Source organism: Ahaetulla prasina, chromosome 1, assembly GCF_028640845.1.
Source record: "Ahaetulla prasina isolate Xishuangbanna chromosome 1, ASM2864084v1, whole genome shotgun sequence".
NCBI classification, from domain to species: domain Eukaryota; kingdom Metazoa; phylum Chordata; class Lepidosauria; order Squamata; family Colubridae; genus Ahaetulla; species Ahaetulla prasina.
This window is the reverse complement of record NC_080539.1, coordinates 362,924,537-362,941,578: the sequence shown is the minus strand read 5'-3', so window position 1 is coordinate 362,941,578 and position 17,042 is coordinate 362,924,537.

Sequence of the window (17,042 nt, the reverse complement as noted above, 5' to 3'; positions counted from 1 at the left end):
TTAAACAGTTTTCTTGAACTAAGTGTGTCAGCCTACAAATCCCATCATACCAGGCAATTGGGTTGGGATGATTGATGATCTAGACAATGCAACTGGAGGGGACCAAGTTGGCACAGACTGGTTGAAAAAAAATTATCTGTCAGCCAGAGGATCTCAGGCTTTTAGAACACAGCATTTTCCCCGGACTGCAGAAATAACAGAATAAATAATAAATACTCATAGTTTTATATGTGAAAAGGCTCCAGTAATGCCATTCCTGTTTTTTCAAATGGGACAGAGAAGAAAATGTAAAACCTATAAAGTGAGAGATTGCTTTAAAAAGTGAGACTTTAGAATAAAAGTCAGTGTCGAATTCTGGATGCCTTATATTCTCTTTCACAGGTACGCAGTGGCTCAGTGGCTAAGGTGCTGAGCTTGTCAATCAAAAGGTCAGCAGTTCAGCGGTTCGAATCCCTAGTGCCATGTAACGGGGTGAGCTAACGTTACTTGTCCCAGCTTCTGCCAACCTAGCAGTTCCAAAGCACGTAAAAAATGCAAATAGAAAAATAAGGACCATCTCTGGTGGGAAGGTAAAAGCGTTCCATGCGCCTTTGGCATTTAGTCATGCCAGCCACATGACCACAGAGATGTCTTCGGACAGCGGTGGCTCTTCAGCTTAGAAACAGAGATGAGCACCACCCCCTAGAGTCGGGAACGACTAGCAAGGGGAACCTTTACCTTTACCTATATTCTCTTTAGGGATTAAATTCTGCCTGTGGTATGTACAGCAGGGTAGAAGGAAAGATACAAACTGAAAATCACCTGTATCACGCTCATGAGCATGGAGTGACAATGTGTTGTCAGCATTTGTAAGACAGATTCTGCAATACTATTGGCTCATTCCTGGTACCTGGAAAGATACAAATATAATACTTTACTAAAACTCTTATTTTATTGAGATTCGGAGTCTTAAGGCTGTGAGAGACCCCTTTAGTACAGTCTTAGAGTGATATATAATGGAAATGTCAATTCTCTGTAAACCAGTCCTGGGAGGAGAGGGTTGAAAGAGATCAGCTTGTAAAACACAGGGATGCTGCTGAAGTCTAGTCTAGTCTCAACAATAGAGAGAAGAGGTGAGTGGTTGACACAATCAGTTGTAAGTCTGCTCTTTCTTGCAGCAATCGGCACCTTGATTTACCAGAAGACTGAGAGTGATGAAGTGGATAGGTAGGAGATTGGAGTCCAAATGGGAGAACTCATTTGGACTCCATGAATCAAAGGAAACAGTCTTATTCAAATCCTTTGAGCAGCTCTGGGAGGCTTCATTGAGTTGGATGGCTGTAGAAATAAACAAACAAACACAAACAAACAAACAAAGTTAGTAAGCAAGACTTATGACCACAATTGAGCTCAAAATTTCTGTGGCTAAGCACGACAATCGTTACGTGATTTCTGCCCCTTTTTACAACCTTTCTTGCCACAGTTTGTTAAGTGAATAGCTGCTGAAGTTAGTAACATGGTTGTTAGGTGAATCGGGCTTCCCCATTGCCGTTGCTTGTCAGAAGGGCTCAAAAAGTGATCACATGGCCCCTGGACATTGCAATTTTCATAAATGTTACCCATTTGCCAAGTGTCTGAATTTTGATCACGTGACCAGGGGGATGCTGCAAAGGTCGTAAGTGTGAAAAATGGATGTAAATTACTTTTTTCAATGCTGTTGGTAACTTTGAATGGTCACTAAATGAACAGTTGTAAATTGAGGACTACTGGTAAATAAAAACCCTATGCCTTACTTCTGTGTCTCCACTGTGCACAGAACAGGCCCACGAGGCTTCTCCATACTCCGTGCCTCCATCACAATGTGGAGAAGGGTATATACAGGAGACGTTTGGGACTAGCCCCATGTTTAAGGAATTGATCCACTCCTCCTTGAGTATAGAATACGTCTCATCCTGGTTAACGGAGGCAGTTGGAATACTTTTATTGAAAAAGTTCTCCCTCAGTCTGGAAAATCTTTTAATTACATTCTTGAATAAGGTAATTAAGAAAGTGATGGCTCCGGAACTAGGGGTTGCCACAGAGAAGAGGGGGTCAAGCTATTCTCCAAAGCACCTGAGGGCAGGACAAGAAGCAAAGGGTGGAAACTAATCAAGGAGAGAAGCAACTTAGAACTAAGGAGAAATCTCCCGACAGTGAGAACAATTAATCAGTGGAACAGCTTGTCTTCAGAAGTTGTGAATGCTCCAACTCTGGAAGCTTTTAAGAAGATGTTGGATAACCATTTGTCTGAAGTGGTGTAGGGTTTCCTGCCTGGGCAGGGGGTTGGACTAGAAGACCTCCAAGGTCCCTTCCAACACTGTTGTTGTTGTTATTATTATTATTATAATGCCTCTTTCATAACATTTTAAAAAATTACTAGGTAATCCATGCCCCATTCAGGTCAGAGATACTTCTTTATGTACACAGAGAAATAAAATGAGCATTCCTACTGGATTCCCCATTTCCTTGTGGGAAACTAGCAGAGTGCATCAGAAATACCTCCCTCCCTCCCTCCCGTAGTATACAGATCTAATTCTGCATACTACTAAACTAATTGTAATTTTGTTTTTAAAACAGATTGCCATCCTATTGCAATTCAAAAAAATACTCCCTGGCTTACATAGGAATAAATAATACAATTACATACCCACAATAGTGTCTAAAAACCTGATGTTTATAAGGACAAAAGAGCAATAGATAACATAGCCATAAGCATTTTGGTTTAGGTTTTAATTGTGTTTTAAAATTGCTGTAAGTTCCCTTGAGCACTGAAATAAATAGAGTCCACTACTGCTGGTTACCTGGCCAATAGAAGAAGGTGACTGAAATAATGATATCTGGTCCAAGGGCTCAAGGGATAAGCAGGCTCTGTGTTCCTTCAAAGATGATCTTTGATCGGGTCAATGTGAGTGGCCTGCCAGAGCCAATAACAAGGAGCTAAAAATTGGGTTAATGGCTGATTGGGTTAAATGGATTGGATGAAACGGTCAAGCCCCACCCAGCTGGGCAAGACCAGGAAAGCAAAAACAGCCAAAATGGCAGCAGCTTTAAGGATGTGCCTTTAATGCTAGTATTGAAGTTCAGAATCTTGGAAGTTGCAGAAAGAATTTCCAACCCTCATTAATGGCAGCAGCTCTTTGAATGTCAGAAATGCTCCAACATTTATGGTCCGTGCTCAACCTCCTCACAACTCTGGCAGAATGCAGCCAATTGGATGTTACTGGAGAGAGAGAGAAAAAAACTTATCTTGCATCGACTTCTTCCATATTTTCCAAGGCTTCCTATCCTGCATCTGGCAAGACTCCATGAAAGGCAGATGGATCCTTGCTGGAATCCCAGAGATTTCAATCATTAAACAACTAATGAGATCTTCAGATATACAGTAGGCGCAGTCTCTATGTTGCTATCTGTCCATTGTTGAGGGCTGGATTGGATCAGTGTTTTTCAAACTTGGCAATGTTAGGTTGGGTGGACTTCAACTACCAGAATTCTACAGACAGCTTGCTGGCTGAGGAATTCTAGGAACTGAAGTCATTTTAATGTTGCCAAGTTTGAAAAACACAAGTAGACCAGAGGTGGGTTTCAGCAGGTTCTGACCAGGTAGGGGAAATTTTGTGTAGTTCAGAGAACCGGTAGTAAAAATTCTGACTGGTTCTGCCCCCATCTAGTCTTTGCCTCTCAAGTCCCAGCTGATAGGGAGGAAATGGGGATTTTGCAGTAACCTTCCCCTGGAGTGGGGAGGGAATGGGGATTTTGCAGTAACCTTCCCCTGAAGTGGGGAGGGAATGGGGATTTTGCAGTAACCTTCCCCTGGAGTGGGGAGGGAATGGAGATTTTACAGTATCCTTCCTCTGCCATGTCCACCAAGCCATGCCAACCAAGCCACACCCACAGAACTGGTAGTAAAATTTTTTTGAAACCCACCACTGAGTAGATGATACAAATCTTTGATTTTATAGGCTTGGGAGGAATATAAGAAGCATGCTTCTGCTTTCATACTGAGTTTGAAACATCATTAAAGGCCACAATCCACCGTAACAAGTTGTTAGGTAGGAGGTAGCCATGAGCAATCAGAAAAAAACTGCCATTTTATTTCCTCTAGACATTTGGGGCTGTTTTTGCAAGAGTCAGCTTGGAAGAGCTCGGAAGCTGGCTGAGAAAAGCTGTTCCTTTAAGAGAAAAAATTTTCGGCATTGGCCTGCTGAGTTATTGATTGGCGCTATGGTAACGTATATTAGATTATGTATAGCTGGAAATGTGTGGTGCGTTGGGTTCTCTTGTTTGGGAAAGCAGTGGGCTCTTCTTGTAAACCGGCTCCCTGCAGAGGGTCTCAGGGTTGGAAGGGGTTTATGGTGTGTCACTTAATGGAGAAAAGGGAGGAGGAAAGCCTGGAGTCTGTCCACAAGCAGTTGTGTGTGTTTGCGTGTGTGAGGAAGACTAGAGAAGAAAGGAAGAGAAAAACCCACATTAACATGTCAGGGGGAAAGAAATCAACTTCCTTTGTTCACTCAAATTTCTGGGACTCATCATAACCTATGCAAACTTTAGAAATGAGCAGGGAAGAAGAGAAGGAGAGAAAGAAAAGATAATAAATAATATATATATGCCTTCCATTGAGGACCTGTATACTGCACAAATCAAGAAGAGGGCCGTGAAAATATTTACAGATCCCTCACATCCAGGACATAAACTGTTTCAACTCCTACCCGCAAAACGACGCTATAGAGCACTGCACACCAGAACAACTAGACACAAGAACAGTTTTTTCCCGAAGGCCATCACTCTGCTAAACAAATAATTCCCTCAACACTGTCAAACTATTTACTAAATCTGCACTAATCTTCTCATAGTTCCCATCACCAATCTCTTTTCACTTATGACTGTAACTTTGTTGCTGGCAATCCTTATGATTTATAATGATATATTGACCATCAATTGTGTTATAAATGTTGTACCTTGATGAAGGTATCTTTTCTTTTATGTACACTGAGAGCATATGCACCAAGACAAATTCCTTGTGTGTCCAATCACACTTGGCCAATAAAAATTCTATTCTATTCTTTTCTATATGTAGTCCTTAACTTATGACCCTTCATTTAGCAACAATTCAGAGTTACAATACTGCTGAAAAAAGTGACTTACAGCCAGTCCTTTCACTTACAACTGTTGTAGCATCTCTGTGGTCATGTGATCAAAATCTGAACATTTGGTAACCAGCATATATAGTTAATCACCATTTATGGTGATGATGCTGTTAATATGGCTCTGCACTACATCCTACAACATCTTGAGTCTCCAAAGACCTATGCAAGGGTCCTTTTTGTAGACTTTAGTTCAGCATTCAATACCATCATTCCAGACATTCTCCTAACTAAGCTAAACCAGCTACAATAGGCTGACACTGTAAACCACTTAGAGAGGGCTGTAAAGCGCTGTGAAGCAGTATATAAGTCTAAGTGCTATTGCTATCTCCATAAAGTAAAAAAAAATTGATTTTTGGTCTGGTCTATCTAGTTGGACTGGCATTTTGATTAGAATGTTAAGTTTCATCCATTAGCACCTCATATCAAAAACACAACAGACTATGGGCTTACCCAGAATTCAAAATATCTAAAGATATTCCCACTGAAATTCAGTTTTGCTTTCCATAATATTTGGAAAATGATTATGTACATTTTCTGCTATTCACATCTCCAGCTCTTCAAAACACTTAACAAAGAGAGCTCAGAATTTTTGTTTTTGCACCTTTACATGGCCAAGCTGTCAGGCCTATGGGGAGGGAGAGTTTTAAAAAAATAATAATAATAGAAATGTGTACCCTGCTGACATATTTGCCTACCTAGTCCGTCCCAAACCATGATATGATCTAATCATGATTGACTGAATAATCCACAATTTACTTACTAGGTTTGCATGAAACTATAAGGCATCAACCATGGCTTATATCAACACCATACATCAATCCCAATAGTGGGATTCAAATCCCACTGCTACCTGTTCACTCGTGGGAACTCTCGTGCTTGCGTGCGTGACACTTCTGTGCATGTGCCGAAGCTTCTGCGCGTGCACAGAGATGTCCAGGCAGGTGGGCGGAGCCTCCCGCCACCACTATCAGTTTGCCCAATCCGGGGCTTACCGGTAGCAACCCACCACTGATCAATCCCATTGTTGTGACCCAGGTTCCTGGACCCGGACTCCTGGACTCAGATGATTCAGAAAGGGAGGGAGAAGACCTGGCAAGCCCTGCTTCTCTTGAGCCCTTTCGCTCCCTGGCACCCACTCAAAGGGAGGAGGAGGGGCCGGCAAAGCCTGATTCCCTGGAGCCTTCTTCTGATTTGGCAACGCCCCAAGAACAGTTTTGGAGTGATGCAAGACTGCGCAGGCGTGATCGGCGCGCACAGCAGAGGAAGCGTTGGGACAAAGCCAAGTCATAATTGTCATGCAGTGACATCTGCAGAGACTATAAATAGGAGGCGGGACTTCCTGGTTTTTTGTCTTGGACAAAGCAATGAATTTGCGCGGGCAAACTGTATCAATGGAGGGAAGAATATATTCGTGAGTAATTCTGGCCTTATCTGTAATTTCCTTGTTATCTCCAGAAACTTGGCAGGCCCGTGGGTAGATGTGGCCAGGACATTTATATATGTGTAAATAAATCAGAAAAGGAGGCCTCTGACTGACTCTTTGCTGGGAGTATTGGGGGAAGGGAAACAGAACACCCATATTGAACTGACCCCAATATAGTTCAATATTTAATTGTCCAAGGCCAATAGGAGCCTGGTGGAAGCTTTCGTTGTTCAATTGCTAAGTTGCGTCTGACTCTTTGCAACCCCATGGATTATAGCATTGTTGGAAGAAATGTCCATCTGGGTCCAGTTCCAAGTGGGAAGAAAGACATTGGAAACATGGAGGCTGATTGGAAAGATGGTTTAATGGTGGACAGGATCACATGGTTTGAGATCCTAGGCAATTGAGCACATGGGTGAGATTTATACCCTCTCTTGGGCCCTGCCTTGAAGCTTCCTGTTCCTGTGTAAGGGCCGGTATCCCGATTGGTTGTCAGACTCCCATGGGGCCATGCAAGGGTAACTTTGTAGGTTGTCTTGAGTCCTAGGCTTGGTTGAATCTTGCTGGGTGATGTGGTAATGAAGCTAATCCTATCATGTCCTCAGGACGAAAGTCTTAATCCCGTTATCCTGAAGTTGAAGTGGGGAGCAGGGAGCTGCAGGGAGCTGCTTTGTCTTTAAAAACACGTTTCTCTTTTTCTCATCTAGGGAAATACAATATTCTGCCTTTTTAATATTTCCTAGAATATTTCATTCTTCTAGGAGTTGGGTGGGTGCTAACTTTCTTACAGCATACTAACCCTCCTGTCCTCCATTGTCTCCCAGATTTTGCCCAAATTCATGTTTATTTTGGCAATGACACTATCTAATCATCCTCTGCCATACCCATCTCGTTTTCCCTTCAATCTTTCCCAACATCAGAGTCCTTTCTTCTTATTTAGTGTCCAAAGTATTTCAGCTTCAGCTTCAGTATCTGTCGTTCCGAAGAAGTGAGGGTTCTTTTAGAATTGAGTGATTTGATCTTCCAAAGGACTCTCAAGAATCTTCTCCAGCACCACAATTCAAAAGCATAAATTCTTCTGTGCTCAGCCTTCCTTATGGTCCCACCATCATAGCCATACATTATTACTGGGAAAACCATATATGGACCTTTGTCGGCAAGGTGATGTCTCTGTTTTTTAATATGCGGTCTAGGTTTGTCATAGCTTTCTTCATATGGAGCAAGCATCTTTTAGTTTCATGGCTGCAGTCACTGTCTGCAGTGATTGGTGGAAGCTGCAATGATGCAATTCATTTATATAGAATAACAGAGTTGGAGGGGACCTTGGAGGTCTTCTAGTCCAACCCCCTGCTTAGGCAGGAAACCCTACACCACTTCAGACAATGGTTATCCAACATCTTCTTAAAAACTTCCAGTGTTGGAGCATTCCCAACTTCTGGAGGCAAGTTGTTCTACTGATTAATTGTTCTGTCAGGAAATTTCTCCTTAGTTCTAAGTTGCTTCTGTCCTTGATTAGTTTCCACCCATTGCTTTTTGTTCTACCCTCAGGTGCTTTGGAGAACAGCCCGACTCCCTCTTCTTTGTAGCAGCCCCTGAGATATTGCTATCATGTCTCCCCTAGTCCTTCTTTTTATTAAACTAGACATACCCAGTTCCTGCAACCGTTCTTCATATGTTTTAGCCTCCAGTCCCCTAATCATCTTTGTTGCTCTTCTCTGCACTCTTTCTAGAGTCTCCACATCTTTTTTACTTTGTGGCGACCAAAACTGGATGCAGTATTCAAAGTATGGCCTTACCAAGGTATTATAAAGTGGTATTAACACTTCACATGATCTTGATTCTATCCCTCTGTGATGCCACCTCCTTCTATCTCCCTGTGAGGGCAGTCTTAGAATTAAAGAATTTCTTTCAAATTTCACTGGAGATCAAACTCCTTATAGTTGAACCATCACTTCTATGACACAATTAAGGGAATTGAGAGCCATCATCTATATGTCATTGTTTTTACTGGTGATCACACCAATATTTATTGGTTGATTTGGCTCTACCTTGACCTCATGTGAATATGGGAGCTAACCACCAAGAAGAACCATGGTCATCATCCTTGAAATAATCTCATCAGAGATGGGCAACATTTATGGGGAATAAATTGTACCACTGAAAGCCCACAACGTGTTTATTCTTAGGAGGAAAAAAAACACACCCTTTAATTAATCCATCCCCTAAAATCAGACAAACTCAATAAACAAGAAAATCCATAGAACCAGATGTAGGTGAAATGGGAATTTTTCAAGTGATGTAAACAGATCTGGGCATTTGTGCCGAAGCTGGCAAATGCAGCAACTTCTTCTTGTCAACCATTTGCAAAATTCCCGTCTATCTTGGGAACCGAATGCCAAAGGCTGCTCTACATCTCAGTCTGGTTTCTTCACAACGTCCCCTTTTCGGAAGCTGAAGTGAACCACCAAAACATCACTTTCATTTTGAGAGATTGGACGTTCGTCCCTGTCAATTGAGGCAGATGGAGAGTAGTAAAATGAGACACACGGGCAGAGACACAAACACACACATACACAAAACCAGCCAGGCTTGTCTAATCCCAGATGCTGGGATGATTACCTGCATTTAGCAAGTGCCTTTCAAAAGCAGCACTTTCCTTCCCATTAACTGCCATCCCCAACCCCCCCCCCCAGGCCTCAAGATTTTTTACAAAAAAAAAAAAATTAAGAGAGAAGGCTTTGACCTTGAATACAATGGGGGGTACATCTTCCTTTTTCTACTGAACCTCTCTTGGTTTCTCTCGGAAGGAAAGCCGGATCAATACAGGAGAGAGGGGTGTAAAGTACTGCTTCTGGATGGAGAGGATGAGCAAAGAGAACTATATGTATGTGTGCGTAAGTGGGTGCATGTGTGTATACATGTCTCTACGAGTCCCTGTGATGTTTCTGCTATTAAAAAAATATAGAAAGAGGGGTGCCTGGAGAAACTTCTCCAGCTGATGCCCACACGGACCCTAAAGGACAAATATAACCAGAATTCTAAGGTGAGCAAACAGAGCCTGGTGTCTTCGTGTGAGTGTGCGATCGAGGGATTGTGAACAGCCAGTGAGTGGGCCAAGAGACAAAGGCGTTTCTGGGGAAAGGAGGAAAAAAAAAATCTGAGCCAAAGATATTTGGAAGCAATTATCGGCAATTGGTCTGTTGCTAAACGCAGCAATGCACCCCATTCCCCCTCCCTTTAATGTAACATAAAAATGTATTGATCTGCTCAGCTCGCAAGTTGTATGAAGGAAATGGGGTGGGGTGGGGTGGGGGCGGCTGAAAGGGAAGGTTGTTGAGAAGCCATGATGACAGGTGCACATGGGGGGGGGGGAGAAAGAGGATAGAAATCTGTAAAGCCTGCAATTGCCATACTAAGTAGAAATAACAAATAATATTGCAAGAGAATGAAACAGCCCCCTCCTGAGATTCTGGTGCTGGAATATTCCATGACAGGGAAAAATGAAAAGTATTGAAGACTTTTGTGTGAGCTTTCATCTGAAAAAGGAACATTCCCTTCTCTGTGAGATAGACAAGACGAGATTATTTCAACATCTCGGCAAGGTAGGCTGGATTGAGGTAGTGATTTTCCACAGATTTTCAAGGGAATAAAGTCCCTGTTCCCAAATACATCACATTATGGAAGCTTCAGCATTTATGTATCTGTTATACATATTAAAATGACCAGATTCCTTGTGGAATGTTCTTGAAGACATCTTAACAATTTACAGAGCTATGAGTGTTAAGCAAGGAAAACCACCTTGATAGTTGCAAATATCTAAGAATAGTTTGTGCAACGTTAAAAAATGTAGTATGTAGAGGGATATTCTTTTTTTTTTTTGGTAACCTGTAGACAAAATAAGGAAAGCAAACAGTGTACATAATAGCATTAGATAGAAGGAAAAATAAAAAAGGATGCCAAAATTACATAATATTTAAGATTGTTAGAACTTTCCTTTTTTTGGAAGCGATTTCAAGTATGAGAAGCTAAAGAGTAAACAACAAGATCAGAACTGAGATGGAGATTTAGCCTGACCCCTAACTGGACTCATATCTGTAGTTGAACATATAGATGTAATATTTACACGTCAGGCAGCGTTTACTCTCAAGGTTAGAATCACCAGAAACAACCAATTAGCCACTGGTGAAAGTCAATTTTTTTTACTACTGGTTCTGTGGGCATGGCTTGGTGGCCGTGGCAGGGGAAGGATACTGCAAAATCTCCATTCCCACTCCACTCTGGGGCTAGCCTGAGGTGGTATTTGCTGGTTCTCCGAACTACTCAAAATTTCCTCTACCGGTTCCCCAGAACCTGTCAGAACCTGCTGGATTTCACCCCTGCAATTAGCATTCTAGAATTTATTGAAGTTGGATGGGTAATACACTTAAATAAATAAATAAATAAATAAATCTAAGTCATGAGAAAAGAGGAAAAGAGAATGGAATGGCAGAAATCAAAAACCTTCTTTAGAAGTTTGTCTGAAATGGTGTATGGTTTCCATTTGTCTGAAATGGTGTAGGATTTCTTGCCTGGGCAGGGGGTTGGACTAGAAGACCTCCAAGGTCCCTTCCAACTCTGTAGTTATTTATTATTTATTTATTTATTTGTTCACACTTTTATACCACCCTATCTCCCCAGGGACTCAGGGCTGTTTACAGCCATATAAAACACATATATATACAGAATAAAACACCAATTAAAAAAACTTATTACATAAGGCCGAATATTTAAAATAAGAATATAAATAATAAAACCCCAATTAAAATCCGATTTAAAATTTAAAACATTTTAAAAATTCTAGTCCAGTCCTGCGCAAATAAATAGATGTGTCTTAAGCTCGCGGCGGAAGGTTCGAAGGTCAGGAAGTTGGCGAAGTCCTGGGGGAAGCTCGTTCCAGAGGGTGGGAGCCCCCACAGAAAAGGCCCTTCCCCTGGGTGTCGCCAGTCGGCACTGCCTGGCCGACGGCACCCTGAGGAGTCCCTCTCTGTGAGAGCGCACGGGTCGGTGAGAGGTAATCGGTGGCAGCAGACGGTCCGGTAAGTAGCCCGGCCCTATGCCATGGAGCGCTTTGAAGATCATTACCAAAACCTTGAAGCGCACCCGGAAGGCCACAGGCAGCCAGTGCAGTCTGCGCAGGAGAGGTGTGATGATGATGATGATGATGATGATGTTCTGATAACCATCAAGATGGAATCAAGCATAATAGGCTGCTATTTGGTTTTTTTTTTTTGTAATGAAATTTTGACATTGTGGTGAAGATAGCTCTTAGCTTCACTTGGATGTAGGTACACACTAGAACCGTGATGGCAAACCCATGGCACATGTGCCATAGGTGGCATGCAGCGCCCTCTCTGTGGGCACGCGAGCCGTCACCCCAGTTCAGCTCTGCCACACATGCGTATGTGCCTCCCGCCGGCCAGCTGGTCATCGGGTCTCTGCCTCGCATGTGTGGGGGTGGGGTGCATGCAGGTCCCTCCCAGCACATGAATGCATGGAGGCTGCATGCGCATGTGTGGGGCATGTGCGGGGCATGTGCGGGGGGCCGCATGCATCTGCAGGGGCAGGGTAAATGTGGAGGGTTGTGTGCACATGCGGGGGTGGGGCACAAGCGGGGGCGCACACGTATGTATGGGGGGCGCACATGTGGGTGGCCTGTGCCTGCATTGCATTTTGGAGGTTTGGGTGCGCGCGCTTTGGGCACTCGGTCCAGAAAAGGTTAGTCATCATTGCACTAGAACTTTCTTGAGAAGCAAAAGCTGCAAACAAAGTTTTTGTTTTGTTTTGTACATTGCTAACAAAGATTCTTGGATTTTGTGAAGAGACAAATTGATTATGTTGGCAGGAAGCTACTTGGAAGGGTGGAGTTCTTAGTTTGAAATGCAAGTTCTTCAACTTAGGGAGCCTCATGGATTCTGGCATTATGAGAGGGAGCTGCAAAGCTGTCAAGACATCATTCCCCTTATAGGAGCTACTGGGATGACTAAAGCATAAGACCCTGGAAGAGGATTGAGGTATGGGTTTCCACTTCCCAGCATTTCTGACTGAAAGCTGGAGTCAGAGAAATTCGTTCTATACAGTAGCTGAGCCAAAAATAAACGGGTGAAAAGGAGAGAATGTGTTTGATCTCTGTTGTCCTGGAGTGCAATACCACATCCAATTAGTTGAAACCACAGAGAAATGGATTTAGGTCAGATACTTTGAGGAATTTCCTGACAATAAGAGTTGTCAACCTGTGGAGCAGCTGTTTCATGAAGCAGCATATTCCCTTTCATTCAAGATTTTCAAGAAAGAAGCTGGATAGCTTCATGTTCAAATTAGTTTAGATGTTTCATCAAACATGGGTTGGACCAGATGACCTCTAAAATACCTTTTAATTCCGGATCCTTTTATAATGGAGGCAATGGAGCACTGCTTTTTCTTTCTGCTTTATCTTCCTTTTTTATGATTGTCTTCATTTCAGAATTGCTTAAATACAGCAAAATAAGTATATCAACCCAAGGAAGAATGACTAAGAACATCTGTTTTGTCTGTCTATCTGTCAACCTGTATTTGCATATTGCATATATCAGAATTTGTTTCTGCATAGGATTCAAGCCATGAAACCATGATTCTTTCCTGGATGCTCCATTACAATCCCCCCACCCCCCCGTCACCTGGTTTTTTTATCTTCATTCCAGAAGCTTTCTTTGGCCACAATCTTTTTCCTATAAATCTGTGGCTTTCACAAGCCTTTATCTCTCTCCCCCCACCGCCCTCTCAGGGGGGAAATCCAGAGATCCAGGTAGTTCAAATGAGTATAAAGATTTATTGTAAGCTTAAGCTCGCTACAAGAATCTGACCAACTAACTGTCAAAAGAAATGAGCGGGAGATAAGAAAGTCATTAACGGTGGGCTTGATTTAAGATTTTTTGTAGGCATGCAGGGACTCATGACTTCTGATGCATTTGACCCCTCCCTCAGGCTCAACCTGGTCATGTTCAACATCTACATGAAGCCGTTGGGTGAGATCATCAGTGGCTTTGGGGTGAAGTACCATCAGTACGCTGATGACACTCAGTTGTACTTCTCCACCCCAGGTCACCCCAATGAAGTTGTCGAAGTGCTGTCCCGGTGCTTGGAAGCCGTACGGGTCTGGATGGGGAGAAACAGGCTCAAGCTCAATCCCTCCAAGACGGAGTGGCTGTGGATGCCGGCATCTCGATTCAGTCAGCTGCAGCTGCAGCTGACTGTTGGAGGCGAGTTATTGGCCCCAAAGGATAGGGTGCGCAACTTAGGTGTCCTCCTGGATGAGCGGCTGTCGTTTGAAGATCATTTGACGGCCGTCTCCAGGGGGCCCTCCCCCAGGTTCGCCTGGTTCGCAGTTGCGCCTTCCTTGATCGGGATGCCTTGTGCACAGTCACTCATGCACTCGTTACCTCTCGCTTGGATTATTGTAATGCTCTCTACATGGGGCTCCCCTTAAGGTGCGCTCAAGGCTTCAGCTAGTCAGAATGCAGCTGCGGGTGATAGAGGAGGGTCTCGTACCTCCCATGTAACACCCCTCCTGCGCAGACTGCACTGGCTACCTGTCGCTTTTCGGGTGCACTTTAAGGTTTTGGTTATGACCTTTAAAGCGCTCCATGGCTTAGGGCCTGGGTACTTACGGGACCGCCTACTGTTACCATATGCCTCCCACCGACCCGTACGCTCTCACAGAGAGGGACTTCTCAGGGTGCCGTCCGCCAAGCAATGTCGGCTGGCGGCCCCCAGGGGAAGGTCCTTCTCTGTGGGGGCTCCCACACTCTGGAACGAACTTCCCCCGGGTTTACGCCAAATACCTGACCTTCGGACCTTTCGCCGCGAACTGAAGACGCATCTTTTTATTCGCGCGGGGCTGGCTTAAATTTTACGGATTGTATAGTTTTATTATTAATTTTAAACGGGGTTTTAATTTTTATATATTTTAAAATTTTAGGCAAGTATAATAAGTTTTTTAATTCTGCATTTTATAGGTTATTGTCTAGTCTGTTTTTATTTGCCTGTACACCGCCCTGAGTCCTTCGGGAGAAGGGCGGTATAAAAATCTAATAAATGAATGAATGAAATGAATCTCCTACATTCATTCTCTCCCTCTCTCCCTCTCTCCCTCTCTCTCTCTCCCTCCCCCACTCCTTCCCCTCTCCCCCTCCCTCTCTCTCTCTCTCCTGGCTTCAAATTTCTTTTTCACAACTCATGACCAAAGATGGGAAAGAAAGAACATCATGCATAAAATCATTTTTCCCCTTATTCTTTCCCTCTTCCTGGAGTTTTAAGACATTTTAAGACTACTTTTATCTTTATAACAGCCCTGTTAGGTAGGTTAAGATGAGTTATAACGGCCAGTGTGAGGATGTTCAATTGAAATGTTACACTTCAGTGCAGATATGAAGCCTATTCCTACCCATCCTCTTTGAACCATTTGGGATGCAGCAAGACTATTGTATGGAAAAAGGCAAAAGAAACATTTTGCATGAAAGAATAAGAAGACAAAAGGAACAAGTATTCCAGATCATACAACAATGGTAGAATGTTCCTCTTACATCAAAATTAAAGGCGGGTGAACAGAATGCAAATCTATGTATTGAATGCTGGGTTCCTTTGAAGTATCAGATCAGATAGATGTGTTATGTATATTTAAAATAATCAGAGGGAATTGTTCCACACACGTCTGCATATTATGCAGCATTCTATATCATATTTATTAGATAATAAAGACAGCAACATTAATAACGATGCAACAGAAAACATTTGAACATCCCCACGCAACAATTAAGGCAATCTGATGAAAATGGTGCATTGCTTGATTTGATGTTTTGACCCCTTCAAATACATGAAAAGAAAGGGGGGAAAAATTCCCCACGCTATGGTGAAGTCATACTTTAAGATTCTGTCCAGCCAGTTTTAGGAAAGGACTCTTTTGGCTGTCAGAAGGAATAAGTGCGGGATGAAAATAAGATGGAAGTGCGGAAAGGATGAAGAAATCACTAAAATGAGAGCAATGTGTGATGAATGCAGAATAGAGGCGAAAGTGGCTCTCGCCCGGCTGGTGCATCTCCTCTATGTGGCTGGAAACGATCTTCTATCAAGTGCGGACGATCGATTCACCCCAGGCGCTGGGACTCCTTCAGATCTATTTAAAGGATCTGTCTGACTGGCTCTGAAAAGAAAGAGGCACCTAATAACACGCACCACTCTCTCCTCCAGGCCTCCCACGCCATTGGAAGCTTCTGAATTTTGACTGAGGGGTGGGAGGAGGAGGGGGAGAAAGAAGAAGGAGGAAGAGAAGAAGAACAGAAGGAAAGAGAAGAAGGAGGAAGAAGAGGAAGGAGAGGAGGAAGAAGAGGAGGAGAGAGTAGGTGGAGGAGGAGGAAGAAGAAAGAAGAATGGAGAAGAAAAAGGAAGAGGAAGAGGAGGAGGAAGAAGAAGGGGAAGAAAAGGAGAAAGAAGAGAAGAAGAGGAGGAAGGGGAATGAAAAGGAAGGGGAAGATTAAGAAGGAGGAGGAGGGTGGAGAAGAGAAGGAAGAAGGAAAAAGAGGAAGAGGAAGAGAAGAAGGAGAAAGAGAAGGAGAAGAGGCTGAAAATACATTTAAGACAAACTGTATCAAGCTGTACCCTTAATAATGAACTGATTTCCAATTAGTGGCCAGACCAGTGAAATATTTCAGGAAAACCCACAAAAAGGGTGCAAGTATATTTTTTTGTGTAGAAATAAACACACTTTCCCTTATTGTTTGTATTACACAAACACTAATCTATCATGGTGGATATCAGTGGATCAACCGCTCCTCATCATGGATTTGTCTTCTAAATATGCAATGTGTTGGGCTGTCAAGCAAACTCTGTGATTATGGGGTTTATGTGATTATAAGGCTGATATCCATCTCTGCCATTGAAGACTTGACAGAGATGATGGCAGGAGGGGATCAGTGGTGATGGTGGGAGTCCTACTGATTTGTCTAACTGTGCAATTTCCTCAAGGCACAGTCTTAGGGCTGGAATCCCCAACTTCGTATCGGTAGACCCTTCTTTTCGTACCTTATTGACTTCCTTTCCATTTGACATTCAAGCAAGTTTGATTTAAATTACATTTCCCAATAAAACCTCGTTCCCTTTCCCATCCCATCATCACCTTTCTCTTGTGTCTGTGCGGTGGTGGTAGCATTTTGGAAACCTATGGATCTGCTCCTAGAGATTTGCTATTAGCACGTAACAGCTTTCCTCAATCTGAGCTCAGTGTGAACTCAGTCTGAGAAATTTCCTGAAAGGGACAACAATTTATCAAGGGAGCAGCTTGTCTCCTGGAGTGGTAGGTGCTCCATTGCTGGAGGTTTTCAAGAAAAGATTGGACAGCCATTTGTCTGGGATGGAATAAGGTCTCTTGCCTTGGGCAGAGGATTGGA